We start from the raw sequence: 15,475 nt of genomic DNA, 5'->3' as shown, positions 1-15,475 counted from the left end.
GCAACATTATGGTTTTTTTTTCCATGGCGGCTTGTTGAGCCTGCCCCAACCTCCTGTCTCGCCGGGGAACCATCGTGCACAGTTCTGTTTAGAGTCCCACGCTGGCACTAGGACGGTAATCAGCCGCTCCTAACATGGAGAACAGACGCCGTTTTGAGCCGCACCTCCATGGTGAACAGACGCTCGGGTTTGGTGAAGCATTTCCTTTATCACTGTACTATGGTTACCGCGCCAGTGTTCGCGTCGCACCTCTTCACTTTGCTATTGCCGGACTGGCAACATTGCCCAGGCTACGCCACCCAGCTGTGTCCATGTTTCAGCTGGTAGTCTTTTGTTATCATATGACTCGAGGAGGCGTGAAGTAGGAACTTGTGAGGACCAGGGCTAGGTATTCTGCTCCTTCCAGCTTGTCAACTCAACTAACCCTGTAGATTCAGATTACAGATTTTTTATAAATACATATTTTTCAAATAAGTGGAATATATGTTTAACTCTGGATTATAGGGTAAATGTCGGCTTCGGCACCCATTGACTGTTTTCGGCAACCAAAATTTAATCGTTAATTTCACTATGTTTTACCATCAACACACTTCCCTGAATGTATCCAAACGATTCTTTAGTCTTTCAGCTTCAATCTGATTATATTTGTAGGACCGAGCAATCCTGTTATGCCAGATTTTTCTTCAAATGAAGCATACGTACTACAAAATGGGGCTGATTTCGAGTTGCCGATAATAGAACAGCTAGTTAAGACGCAGTTCTAATGGGAAGGTTGCCGAAGAAAAAGAGGCTGACGACAATAGTCACACTCACCTAAGAAGTTTAGAGCGTTGTAAAAACGCTTTCAAACAGTTTTTAAGAATTCTGTCGATTGGAATGGATAGAGAAGCAATCAGCAGATGAATTGAAACAAACAGACACGTCAAATATGTGCGTGACGCTGTGAAAATGCTATTAGAAGTGCGGACGCTGCTTAGATTGACGAGAATACGTAAATTCCCCTATTTATTATTATCCATCCTTTCTTCCTTTTGAGTAGGTATCTAGTAGGTTATTATCTTCATTAATTTTGAACGGATTTCTGATGCTTAGATGTTCTGATTTGTGATTGCTCGTTATAAGGGATGTTAGTTTACCATTCTTACTGTTTAATTAACCATATCACATGGTGACAGGTACTATGATTATTTTTTTTTATTTGTCGAATCGGTAAAAGAACCGTTTTAACAAACCACAAGCTGATTAATTACAGCTTGTGAGTTGAACAGTCAACTGGATATTTTGACATTTGACTAGCGTAATATCAAAAATAAAGCATATTCTATGCAATTCTACTAAACATCCAAATAAAAGTTATGTGTTGTGACAAAATGCAATGCAGTTGATAAAATATATGAACACGATTGCAAATAGAGAAATACCGATGAAACTATCCCAAAGTTTTTCACACAAAAAATATTGAGTACACTTAGGTAAATAGGATCGAGCAACAGTTAGCGAATTCAATACCTTTTTTCGATGTCTTTTAAATAGATAAATTCTTTAGAAAACAAACGATCCGCAATAAGACCATACTTAAGTATTTAAACAGATTATTTTACAGATTTTTGTCAGCCAGAAACAAATAAAAAAAAAAATTTACGGCGAGCATACAGATTTAAATTGGAAATAATGTGGCAACACTGGTCATCTTCGTATTGGTGCGATACGTGCTGTTCCACTCATGCGTCGTGTCCGACGCTTATCCGTCCGCTGCTCGAAATTAAATGACGAAGAAAACGATATGGCAAGTGTTTTTAATTATCACTGATTTTCTCCTCCGTTCCTTTCATTGGTGAAATGGTGAGCGGTCAACCAACTCGCTCATGTGAGCATGCGCAACGTGTCGTGTGTTCGAGTTGCGCTCTATCGTTGCGTCCGTGTTTGGGATTTTTCGTTACATGTCTGAATTTTGATTTTTTTTTAATGTAACCTCCAGTATAGAAATTAAAGACGTAGTCCTACGTCTAAAGTTACAGCCATTTGAAAGTTACGCAATTTGATTCCGTACACCCTTTACTTACTCTTTGGAAATAGTGCAAGAATACTACATATGTACCGGAAATGAACAAAAGGGTTCTCTTTTGTTCGTGGCATGTACTGCATGTACTTAGGGGCCACATAGCCTAGTCAGTAAAGGCACGGTTTTACCAAGCCGGAGGCGGCGGGTTCGATTCCCGGTCCGGTTGAGGAAACCTTTCGGGTAGGAAATTTTCTCAACTTCCCTGGGCATAGTGTATCATTGAGCTTGCCACACAATATACAATTTTTAATTGGCATCGAAAGCTCTCAATTAATAACTGAGGAAGTGCATTTAGAACACTAAGTTGAGAACACGCAATAAGCTAATATGTACTTAGCAATAAGCTTGAAATGCGAATAAGAAGAAGAAGAATGTTACAGTAGCATTATACAAAATTTATAGAACTTAAAAAAGCACGGTGAATGGAGCAACCACGGTATCTGACTACTTGACGGTACATTGTTTGTCACACATTTATAAACCCCGTTCCTCTTTTGTGAGTGTGACGAGGGTGTTTCATTCTGGAAAAAGATTGATATTTTTGATAGGCCACCCCCTAGTTCAGTTCATAACACAAAACAAACATCTGTGCAAAGAATTAGCTAAATTGGTCAACGTTAAGACGTCGCGCCAACGATTTCAATTTTGTTCGGGATTTTCGTCAAATTAGTATGGGAGAAAAATATGACGCACTAAAATCATTCTAACTTTTTTCCTAATGCACCGATTTGTATGAAATTAAAATATGTTATACTTAAAACTACAATAAACAACTTTGTTGAAAGCTGCAAGTCGATTGGATGTTCCAAAAAACATAAATTGGCTTTCGGAGCTCAGATTGCAGATAAACCTTGATTTGAGCAGAAAAGCAGGTATGCAGCATCAAAACGACTTGCAGCTTTCAACAAAGTTGTTTATTATACATTCAAAGTGTTTTTTTATGCTACTTCATACGCGAAGTTAACGATTTTCAGAGTTGGTTGGAAATGCTAACATGAAGCTTTAGTGTGATGATTTATTAGCTAGAGAATGATCTTTAGAAGAGGGTAGGTGGATAGTTCCGTTAGAGTACGGCAGTATGAAAATTGAATAGAAGTTGAAAATGAGCGAAGGGCCATTAATGCGACAGTTTTTCAAGATAGACGCACATTTTTGCCTAACCCGTACGATGTACGCGGGGACTTGAAGTATGTCTCCAAGTCCACAGGCAAAAATGTGCGTCCCTCTTGTTGTTCATAAACTGACTGCGGCTGTGGAATAGTTCTAGCGACGTTTTCATCACTACCTAAAGCCCCACGTTGCGAGAGCATCTCCATATCTTGAAAAACTGTCGCATTAATGGCCCTTCGCTCATTTTCAACTTCTATTCAATTTTCATACTGCCGTACTCTAACGGAACTATCCACCTACCCTCTTCTAAAGATCATTCTCTAGCTAATAAATCATCACACTAAAGCTTCATGTTAGCATTTCCAACCAACTCTTGTTTATTATAGTTTTAGGTATAACATATTTTAATTTAATGTAAATCGGTTCATTAGGAAAAAAGTAAGAATGATTTTAATGGGTCATCATTTTCTCCCATACTAATTTGACGAAAATCCCGAACAAAATTGAAATCGTTGGCGCGACCTCTTAACGTTGACCAATTTAGCTGATTCTTTGCACAGATGTTTGTTTTTGTGTTATGAACTGAACTAGAGGGTGGCCCATCAAAAATATAAATCTTTTTCCAGAATGAAACACACTGTGACGTACTTAATGGATCCCCCTTAATTTAAAAAATAACACAAACGAATGATAACCCAAACTATTCCACAAATGGAACACGTTGTTAAGCAAACTAACCATACCATTTTAATTAGGGGCCCTCCAGTTAGTTGTGCGCTAGTAGCACATTTGTCCCAAAACGTTAGGGACATTTTTATGTGACTAACTTTAGTCACAAATAAGTTGCTGTAGAGGGGAATGAACAGCCGTTTAAAACACAAACGAAGTGACAGACGGAGCAGCTCGAAAACTTTGGTGACTAACCTGCTATTGCAATTTTTCAGTGTACCACATGGCAACACCACTACTACTGGATTGTACCACATGGCAACACTACTACTAGATTGAACTAGCATTTTCACCAAATGTACTAGAATGTTTTGGTTCTATCTCTTTCACTCTACTCAAAACTGAAATGCATAAAAAAAATGTCAAAATGATACGCACTCTTTGCACACTGTCAAAGAATCATTGTACACAAAATCAACTTTGTTCAAATCAAAACAAAAAAACTAACCCATCTGGTGGATGATGGCACAAGCTTCCAAGAAAATTCTATTAAAGTGAACCACATTATTTAAATGGATTTCTTCGCCAGTTAGTCGTCTGTCACTTCGTTTGTGGTTTAAAACCTCTTAAATAAACAAAACGTTTTCGGAGGGTGCTTGTTGGGTGTGTAGCCCTAACTCTTCCACGGTGTCTTTGTAGCATACCCCAACGACTGATTAACAACGAAATGTCAAATCATCTTCTTGGTGCTAATCAAATTTTGACTTAAATCAAATCCTCATACGGTTTTGCGCGCAAGGCAAAAATGATCTGCTCAATCTTCCATCACGAGTTGGCATCATAAATAGAATCCATTGTTGACTGCATGTAAACAAAAGACTTCACAGCAGCCCACGCAAACCATTCACAGCAGCTCTTTAGAACCCTTTGCCGTATCAACCACGCTATCTCCGCTCCACGCAGCGCCAACTTCAGCCGTTTCGTCCAATTTTCGTCACTCTGTTGTGTATTTACGGTATTTACCTACTCACTGCGAGTTAGTGCAAACACAACATGTAAGAAAGTATTGCACACTCACCACGGCTTCATCGTCAAACCACCCAACGCTCAGCTGAACGTAATTCTGTAGTACATATGTAGACTTCGTAATGGACCCGAATTCAGTGTCGTTATATTTCCGAAAGATAAGCCGTTTGTTGTTGTTGATGTTGATGATGTTGCCACCACACGCGGGTTCAGCCAGGAAACGAATTTGAGAAGAGATTCAAGAGACGGATTCACAGCTCGGATCGGGTGAACGAGTCAAGAGGGGGTTTCGAAATTGTACCTTCAAGTCATATTTCCCAATACAGCACCGGCAAATCAACATTTGGGTTGTCAAATCAAAGCGCCATTATCGTCCGCGAACCGTTGGTTGGCATGTAGCATGATAGATCCGAATTTACGTGAGGATGTGTCAAAATTTCGTTTGGTAAATTGGTTTGTTTTCCGTTTCCATTATTTGCTTCGTTCAAATAAGAGTGCTTTCGTGAAGCCGCCGATTGACCGACACGGAATCTCACGACGGTCGGTGGTGGGTGGAGGACAGAAGAATTACCTTGCATGTGCGAATAAACCGAGTGATTGCAGTGTGTTTGTGTGTGCAGGCAGAATTGGCAAAACAAACAGTTTGCTAATTTTCCTGTATGACGCCGCCGCCGCCGCCAACCACCCGACACTTTAGTTGGGTGTTCTTGTTTACAATAATCGCTCATTTCACGGTGTTTAGCCGCAAAGCAGCAGCAACAGGCAGAAGTTTCGTGCAAGTGAACTTGTGATAAATTTGGAAAAAGGGAAATCAGAGTCAAAACAAAAGAAGCAAATTTGTTTTTACTGTGAGTTTTGAAGTGAATAGTTAACGAAAAGTTGTCAGTGCATAAACAGTGTCGAGAAAAATACTTCCAGTCCGATAAAATAGTGCAAACAGCTTAAAAGTGCCAGCAAGTACGTACTGTGCAGTTTTTCAGAGTATTGCAGAAATTGCTGTGTGTGAAGGTCAGTATCTCAGTTTCTTCGGAATCATTCCAAATATTTCTGATCACAATTCATTTTTCGTTTCGTCGTTTTTGAACTTTCGGACAATGCGTGATTTTTTCCAAGGGTTATTCTCACACTACTTGAAAAGAAGATATTAAGGATATTTCAATGATCATTCTAGTGATATTGAAAACATAATTTACGTTTCCAATTTCTGTTTAGGTATTGATAAAAGAAAAAAATGCTGGTCTAGATGGCTCACTGGGCGTTAATGGGTTAAGAGGTATTGATGTAGAACTACTTCTTTGTCGAAGGTATGGTGTATGATTTTAGCAGCTTCATGAAATCATGTAAGGTTTTTACGCTTTTAATTAGGTGACTTACGGATGGAATTTAATTGCAATTGATCGATATATAATAGATTTGTTGAAGGATTCGTTTTATGTAAAAAATGTAAATTATCATCAAAAGTAGACTATTAAAGCATTTATCAAACATACTTGCTTGCCATGACTATCCTGTTTAGGATGGCTTCAGTGCCGTATTAACGGTAGGGCGATGGTGGCTTATAGCCAAGGCCCCCAATATCCTTCTAAATAATATTTTTAAAGAAATTAATGGTTGGTTAGTTTTGTATTTGCATCGAACCGAAGACAACATATCAAGAAGACTGGCAACTTTGCCTGAATCCTAGCAACAGACACAATAGCGCTGCGCTCGAGCGAAGATGGCAGCAACGCATAGAAATAAGAGCAAATACAGAAACCTGAGGATAGAAAATTTGCTATCCAATTCGTTCGGAGCATTTACCTTTGAGCGGCAGATGACGCGATTGTGCCTGTCTCATACCGGTTGTTCGAGAAAATGGGAGAGTTGCCAGTCTTCTTGATATGTTGTCTTCAATCGAACACTAAAGCTTTGAAAACTTGAAACAATATGTCATACAAGTTGATAACATGGAAAGAACAAAAAAACTCTCATAAATACTGTCAGATTGGGCGGTTAGGCCGGTAGCGTTGTCAAAGTCTCCAGAGCCATGGGAATACTTTCTACAGTTCTACGGTCTTCGACAAAGTTGCTCGATTTACAAAGCTCCAACTTCTTATGGTTTCTGCTTCGTTCTTGTTCCCACCACCTAAAATGCTTTCAATTTTATCTTTTAAATAGAGCATCCTAGGAAAAGCGTTTCTTGGATAAAGTTGAGCAATTCGTAATATTATAAAAGGCTGACAAAGACATCAAAAGACCTATAATTTACAAAAAGCAGACCTACATAAAAAAATCGCCAATTAAGGCGTTTTCTGGTAGGCGTGATTACCTCTTACCCCAGCAGGCCTGGGTTCAATCCCAGTCAGCGCCGCCGGGATGTTCTGAGGCATAACATCTCTGATCACGCTTTCCTTCGGAAGGTGATGGGTCGATAGGCAGTTGCTCAGCACGGAAAACAAGATCGATGGAAAACAAATCAATGAAAAAAAAAACGTTTTCACAATTTCTAACGTATATAGGTGAGAGAAACTAGGATTGCGGTACTTTGGAGTTTGGATAAGATGGAGCAACCAGGTGGAAGGAAACCCAAGCTCTTGAATCACGAACCACTAACGTAGGTGAAGATTGTGATCTGTATTGAACTGTTTTCTGTAATGTTTGTGTTCGGTGATTTTTTTAACTAAGTGTGTTCATTTTTCCAATCCACTATGACTAGAACGTCATCTCGTTATGTTTGTAGTTGTTTAGTTAAAATATGAGTTGTACAAGCTAATTAATGACATATGGACTGAACCCAAGTAATATTGCAAGTTTTATCAAGGCTTTAAGGGGTTAGGCCAGTGTAGAAACCGAATAAGGGTCAATTTCGCGATTTTTTTTTTGGCGAACAGAAAAACATTAGAAGAATGCTATTTTCAGCGTTTTATTGAAAATATTTTAAATAACATTTTCCCAAATTTTGCTTTTTGTAATGTGTCTTTGAGGTGGCGCTGCAGTCGTCGTCGCATCCACGACGTCAAGTGGTTTGCGGGCGGAGACGATTTGCAGCCGGAACAAAATACATAAAAGTTTCATAAACTAGAATGTTTAAACTAGTGAAGTACCTGGCCGATTGTAAAAATAATGATTTTTGACTTTTGTCATTTTGGCACGCGTTTGAAAAAAGTGGGCTAATTTACAGGCAAAAATATCAAATAGGGGAAATGACGGCTTCGGCATGACAGACTATTTTCGGCAACACAAATTGAAACACTATTTTCACTGGATTTTCTTACGAAAACACTTCGCTGAATGCATGCAAACGATTCTTCATGCTTTCAGCTTCAATTTGACTATATTTTTACCACTGAGAAAAAGCAATCTAGCAAGGTTTTCTTGAAATGAAACACACGCACTACAAATTGTAGCTGATTTTGAGTTGCCGATAATAGAACAGCAGATTTACATGCAGTTCAAATGGAACGGTTGCCGAAGAAAAACTGGTTGCCGACAATACTCGCTCTCACTAGAGAAGATTGGAGCTTTGTAAAAGCGTTTCAAAACAGTTTTTGACAATTCTTTCGACTGAAATTGTTAGAGCAGCTGGCAGCAAAAGATTGTAAACAAACCAATACTGCATATGTGTGCGTTCCTTAGAGAAAAAGGCTATAGAAAGAAGGTCGCTGCTTAGGTTGCCGAGAATACGTAAATTCCCCTATAATCGTTAATTACAAAAAAAAAAAAACTTTTGAAGATAAAGATAAAAACTCAGGTACTTCACTAGAAAAAAGTATGTACACACTTAATCTAGCTCGGTAAAATCTCCAACAGCCGATTACCTCGGCATTTACTTTTGCTGATATCTCTGCAAAATATCTGTTTGTTAGCTGATATCTCAGCAAAAAGTTATTTGTTAGCTGAGTCTCGGCAATTGTTTTACTGAATCTCAGCAAAACAAATTGCAGAACTGCTCGGCTGTTGGAATCTCGGCGAACAAACTAAAATTTCTATTTGGGAAATTGATTTTCCCAAATGAGCAATTCCACGCCAAATGACGAATCTAAGAAACTCGGCTAAAATTCGGCCATTTTGGATCGTGTAAAATTTTCAAACTAGCACCTTTGTATTTTTTTTTTAAATTTTAGCACTAGAACGGTACTTTTGATCATAATGAAGCCTGAGACAAAGTTGTAAAAAAATATATTGTTTTTTTTTTCTGGTAAAAATATTTTTTTTTTTAGTATTTTCAAGTAAACATTAAAAATATGTTAAAAACCGAAAATCTCAGAATGTCCTTTTCCGCTTATTGATTTAAAAAAAAACGTTAAAAAAATAACTATTTTCGCTATTGTGCCGGAACTGCTACAACGTGGAAATAATCATCATTATATTTATTTCAATAATGACCACCAACATGTTTATTATTAATTTACTTGATAAGGTTCGCTATACAATACATCTTAAAAATATAGTCAAAAGGTACAACACAATAAACACTTTATCTTCCGCTATACCTCTAATCCTCTTCCAACAGAACGGGAGCCACTTCCAGTGGTTTCATTGTATGGTAGTATCGTCAACGGGGGGCAGGGCACTTCCATGGCAGCAATGGACGTAAAACGTGGTCAGCACTCACACACTCATCACGAAACGGTTGCTTTCCAAAGTCAACGACGCATCGACCGAAAAAAAAAAACTGCTGATGAAGAACAATGATGAGGACCACACAATGGTTGCTGCCGAGTAAACAGATGATCGCGTGACACACATCGAGAGTGGCCTACTTCTGTCGACAGCCGAGTGAACACTGACCACCAACTGCTCAAGATAGATTAAGGTGCAAATCAGATTGGATTTAGCCTTTGTATGTATAAGTATTCATTAATGATTTGAACGTTTGTATTGGTTTTAGTACAGGAATACCAATACATATAGTATATTAGTGTTTATCTTTGTAAAGGGGGAAGTATTATAATTTAGCAATTTTAAGTTTAACTGTATGATTTTCTAAAAAATGTATGGCAAGTGTAAAATTCAGATTCAAATAAATTCATACATGTAAAGGGTCATGTACTTATTACGTAAGGGTTTACAAATATGAATAAGTATTTTGTTTACATTAATGCTAGTATAGACACACCATACACCATAGCACAACTTCAAGTTTTCGGTTATGGTCTTATCTAGAATTTGTGGATCCGAAGTCCGAAAGAAGCTCCAATTTCAATAATGGGCCTTCGACGATATTTATATGTTTGATTAAAGAACAGAGAATAATGGCATTTTTTTTTGTGTATAAGCTTGTTCAATATGTGATTTTCAGATAATATTTACTCTTTATTTCAAAATCACTGAGATTGCATCTTATCCGTCGATAAAGTTTATTCGGAAGTTTTTTATCGTTCCTCGACATTTGCATCTTTAAACTTTAAAAAACACTCAAATTCACTGCCCTCACTATTGACCGAATATGCTGAATCTGATTCAGAAAGAAAGATCAAGATCTCTTCAAACTCCTCATCGCTTTCCGGTTCCGGTTCTGGACTATACATCACCACGCTTTCACATACTGGATTCCTGTTTTTACGCTCTAAAGCTTCGCGTTTTAAAGTCGCCTTTTTGCCTTCGTTAAATGCGGCATTTATATCTCTGATTCAAAAACTGCGCTCAGAACACGAAGAAGTTACGCACGGATTGAGCATAATTTTTACATACATTAGTCAGCTGGTAGTGCTGCCAAAAGCAAGTTTAGTATTGAGTCATAATTTCTGTTAGTACTCGAAATTATCATTTACGAAGTAGAAATGCATTATGACGCGTAATAAGCTATCGCAATCAATATTTCTTTCAATTGTAACGCAATCCTCACGCAACATTCATTTGAGAATGATGTTTTATTTTGAATTCGGTGAAATGATTCTAGCAACCTTGTGAATCAGCCCTACTGAAAATAAACACACACACCCTCTGAGACTGTGCCAACAAAACAGGACTGGTCATGTGTTTTTTTGTCCCTTTCTCACTGTTGTTTGGCAATGATTATGACGTAAAACATTTTGCATTTTAAGAGTGCGAGAGTAAAAGAAACAACAAGCCTGACTGGCAGACCAATGCATAGAAAATTAAACAACAGGAAAGTGCTAGTAAGGCGCCGGGGGGAAGCGATCGACGTTTCCAAAATTTTACAAAGTTCGTTTGGTGAAGTTTTCGCGATTATGTGCTCGTCGTCGCGGATTTCTTAACGTTTTTATTAATAGTTGAGTCATAGACTTACAACGTGAAGCCATGTACAAGAACGGAAAGTGTTGTGAAACATAAAAAAATGAGCAATGAACCAAAACATTGCTTTTTTGGAGTGTGCTAGTGTAGTGTAGTTTTTTTTTTTTTTTTTTTTTTTTTTTTTTTTTTTTTTTTTTTTTTTTTTTTTTTTTAGTCGCTTTAACACTCTTGGGTCATTCGTGACTTGTTAACCACTACGCTGGGGTCGCCCCCCCCAATTTTCAATGTGCGCTGGAATCCACGTAAAATTGGGTAATTACAGTAGTGTTTCTCAAACACACATACACTCGCAAGTATGAGTTTGTATGTAGTTGAATTTTTCGAACTGATTTCCACCTTAAAATGAGTGAATAATGAAGTGAGAGATGCTATAAAGCAAACTTATTTGGTTACTGATCATTAATATTGAGTTCGAAATGTTGATGAACATTGATATCAAGAATTTTTTTAACAAATTCGCATATGTGAGGGGTCGTAAACAGATTCAGTTTATTCAGTTAAAATGTGTGTTAAAGTAAAGCAGCTAAGAAAAATAAATTTATACGAAAAAGAATTGTCGCAAGTACCTGTATATAAATACTAGGTGGGGTGAAAAGTAACCTTCTTGACCGCCAGAATGCACTGCTACTGCAAAAAAGTTTATAGTGCCTTGTAGTCCATTCATAGTTAGGCAGACATGCGAAATTTCAGTGCGATACTGTCTTTAGTTTTGTTTTGACAGCTGATTGTTGTTGACGTGTTAGGCATCATGTTTTGTATAGATAAAAACGATTTTCGTTTCTAAACGTTATTCGCGAAGGAAACAAAAGAAAAGTTGGATAAATATTATGGGTCCGTCAGATTACACCGTGGTTTCGAGAGTTTCGTGGTGCCCGCTACTCCACTACCGATCAAGTGCGCAGTGGCAGGCCCTCCGATGCGGTTACAGAGGAGAATGTCAAAAAAAATTAAAGGGTTGTGTCCTAGACACGACCGCAGTATGACGTAGAACCACGCAAAATTGATGTTTGTCATGCATTGTTGACTATTATACTTATTATTATGAATGGGGTGGGGCAGAACGTTTCTTTTGTGCAGAATATGGAAAAAAAGGATGGACTTTGAATGTTGATCTAATTGCATATATAGAGATACCAGATATGTTTTACAGGTAATTTACCAACATAATATCATCGAATGTATGTCTCCTCTTAAGCATTTTTTCTGAAAATATTGGCTTTTGTTTAAACTTATAATTCTAGATAGAGCTGGAATTAGGGCCTAACATTTTGTGTAAACAATGACTTCTCTTGATGATTTATAGAAATTTAAGGCTCGCCCACGCAAACCAACATCCTCATCGGGTAGGGAAAGACTTGCCCTATCCGATGGTTAGGTTGGTCTGCGTGGACGTGCCTGGAAATCCTAGAAATCATCGATAGAAGTTATTGTTTACAAAAACTGTTACTCCCTAATTTCTGCTATATCTAGAATTGTAGTTTGCTTAACATTTATTTCCCGGAAAAAAAGTGATCGTCAAATCCATGTCTTTTTAGAGTTGACGTTATAGACGGGGGGAGGGGGAGAGGGGTATTTTACATATCCAAGTCTCATTCCTCATTATGTGACAGGTGATCACGCCGTGATCCACCTTTATCCGCTGACTTAGTCCTGTTTGCTGCAGGACCAAGTGCCACGCCGTCCGAAAAGGTAATGAGCAGAGGCACGACAACAGCGCTGTTTTTTATCTTTTCAAGTTCAAGCAGAACGATGTGCAACCAAGTGGTATTCGTTTATGATGACTGGGTTTGGGGAAAACGTTTCATGAAAACAGTGATAAAATTATAATTTGCACATTTTTCAAAAGTTATTAGATTAAAAATTGGAAAAGTATTTACTTCAGCAGATTTGTTAAGTAATATGCTATCGGCGTATTTGGATTTTAATATCATTTACAAATGACAAAGTTACAAGCGTTCAAAACCTAATACTATCTCACCACGCATATTTTTTATTTGCACCCCTGTATAGTCGACAGAGACGTAGTTCTACGTCAAAAATACATGAAATGGTGTTGGATGACCGGAAGTGAAGGTGTGTGAGCTAGCAGATACCGCAAAGATTAGTACTGAGTTCAAATGCTATATTTTGGGCGAGATTCTGCATATGAAAAAGTTATCCTGCCGCTGGGTGCCGCGCAAGCTCACTCCTGACACGAACGCAAAAGCACGAACACGAACGCAAGAGCACTTCGAAAGAGTGCTTTTTGGCGTCGATTGGTAACTGTTGATAATACCTGCACAGACAAACAGACGTAACTCTTCATTGTGTATCTTCGTTCACGCATTTAACGGTTGATTTGAATATTATCAGTTTCGCGAACTACTCGTCGCAGCGCTGGCATCGGATCACTTTGACGTTTCTATACATTCTATAGAACTTTTATGCAATATTGTTTGCAAGTTAGCGAGCAAGCTAGTTTTCCGCGAGAAGCCCGAGAGATGTCGTTACTGAGGTCCTATGTATTGAGATACTATGTTTTCAAGAACAACTTTTTCAAAGAGTTACGTCTGTTTGTCTGTGATACCTGGATCCACTATTACACCCCAGAGAACAGAATGAGTGCCCGACAATGGACTGAAGCCGGCACGAGTGCTCCGAAGCGGCCGAGGGAGGCTCGATGGGTCGGAAAGGTTATGGCGTTGGTTTTTTTGGGATTTTCATTGCATACTACATCAAAAAAGGAAAAATCATCAACAGCGAGTATTACTGTGCAGTACACAGCAAAAAATAAATTTTAATATTACATCCAAGAGGATGCACTTCAATCATGTCGAAAATCTCATGTAATGTTTATGGCCATAAAAATAAACAAATGCAGTAAAAGCTGCGTAATGTCATTTCATGCACTGTATTAATGATATTTTTGTCCTTTTTGGAAAGTAATATTACATGATATTTTTGACATGATTGAAGTGCATCCACTTTGATGTGATATCAAAATTATTTTTTGCTGTGTATTGGAGCGATTGAAGGCCGAAATCGCAGCAAAACGGCCACACATGAAGCGAAAAAATAATGTTTTTGCAAGACAATACGCCGGTGCACAAGAGCATAGCAACCACGGCTAAAATCAATGACTTACGGCTCCAATTGCTTCCGCATCCACCGTATTCACCCGATTTGGCTCCCTCCCTCTTCCCAAATTTCAAAAGATGGCTCATCAATAAAAAATTCAGCTCACGTGAGGAAATCATCGACGCCGCGGAGGAGTATTTTGCAGACCTTCTGGAAAATAACTTTTCGGACGGGAGTTAGAAAATCGCTGTAATAAGTGTATCGAGCTAAAAGGGGGCTAAATTGAATAAAATAAAATAAAAACATTAAAAAAAATATTCATTTCCAAGGAGGTTACATTTCACCCCACCAAGTAAAACAGTGTCATTCACACTAAAGAACTTATCAAAACCTAACCCCCTTAAGTACTCATCACCAAAAATGTCAAAATCACAGGTATAAAAAATGGGGGCAACCCCGGCGTACTGCACACTTAGAAATACCTAATATTACACGTGAAGGAATCCATCTTTGACATAAAGGATGAGACGTAAACAAACATGTCATGTAAAATTAAGTGCTCCGAGACTGAAAAGTTCGGTACTCGACGAAAAGTACGTTTGATTGAGCTGAGTTTTGCGTCTATTACGACTCAATTTTATATCAAAAATGACGCTCGTATATGTCAGTCTCAGAGCACCTAAATTTACATGAATTTTTTTTAAGTGTGTGGTTAGAATCCATACCTCTCACGCCAAAGTCACGAGTTTAAATCTCACCCCCAGACAAGTCACGAATGACCCAAGAGCGTTAAAGTGACTATAACACAAAAAAAAAATTAAAGAATTGTGTCCTAGACACGACCGCAGTATGACGTAGAACTATGCAAAAATGGTGTATGTCATGTATTTTTTACTATTATACTTTATCTTATTTTTTCAAGTATATCAATGTTTCGGTTATGGTTCAAAACTCGCGACAATTCATGTAAGCATAATCAGACCACCGTTTATATTACGCATAAGATAATGTGTTTAAATTTAATGTAATGGTTAAGAATTGACAGAATTTTCCCTACACAACTACATTGGGTTGTTCAATTTTGAGCTATTTTGCTGTGATCAATGTGCACTGAATTCGACATCGACATCGACTACAATAGAAAAAAATACTATTTTGTCACACATTTTTGTTGATATATACCTCAGTATAGTACACAAAAACACCATGCATGTTGTGGAATGAAACAATGCCCAAAAAATGCGCCTTATTTTCAGTAGCTCCATCATTAGTTTTAAATTAGGGCTCTGAAGCAAAGAAGAAAGTGAAGGTTGC

General features: G+C 38.0%; 1 protein-coding gene across 2 annotated transcripts in view; it reads left to right on the top strand.

Annotated features, from left to right (window-relative positions):
* The first annotated feature begins 5,621 nt into the window (after nt 1-5,621).
* for (cGMP-dependent protein kinase for) overlaps nt 5,622-15,475 on the top strand; it is a 690,301-nt gene continuing 680,447 nt past the window's right edge. Inside the window, exon 1 of one of the 2 annotated variants that reach the window (XM_065234649.1) lies at nt 5,622-5,875. The gene's annotated coding sequence lies outside the window, so the exon portion shown is untranslated. The remainder of the gene's footprint in view (nt 5,876-15,475) is intronic. The other variant, XM_065234657.1, reaches the window with a different exon arrangement.

This window comes from Ochlerotatus camptorhynchus, unplaced genomic scaffold (genome assembly GCF_037179485.1).
Source record: "Ochlerotatus camptorhynchus isolate MF236.1 unplaced genomic scaffold, CSIRO-AGI_Acam_v1.1 ptg000038l, whole genome shotgun sequence".
In the NCBI taxonomy this organism is placed as follows: Eukaryota; Metazoa; Arthropoda; class Insecta; order Diptera; family Culicidae; genus Ochlerotatus; species Ochlerotatus camptorhynchus.
Note: the sequence above shows the minus strand (reverse complement) of the source record. Positions and strands in the feature narration are given on the sequence as shown.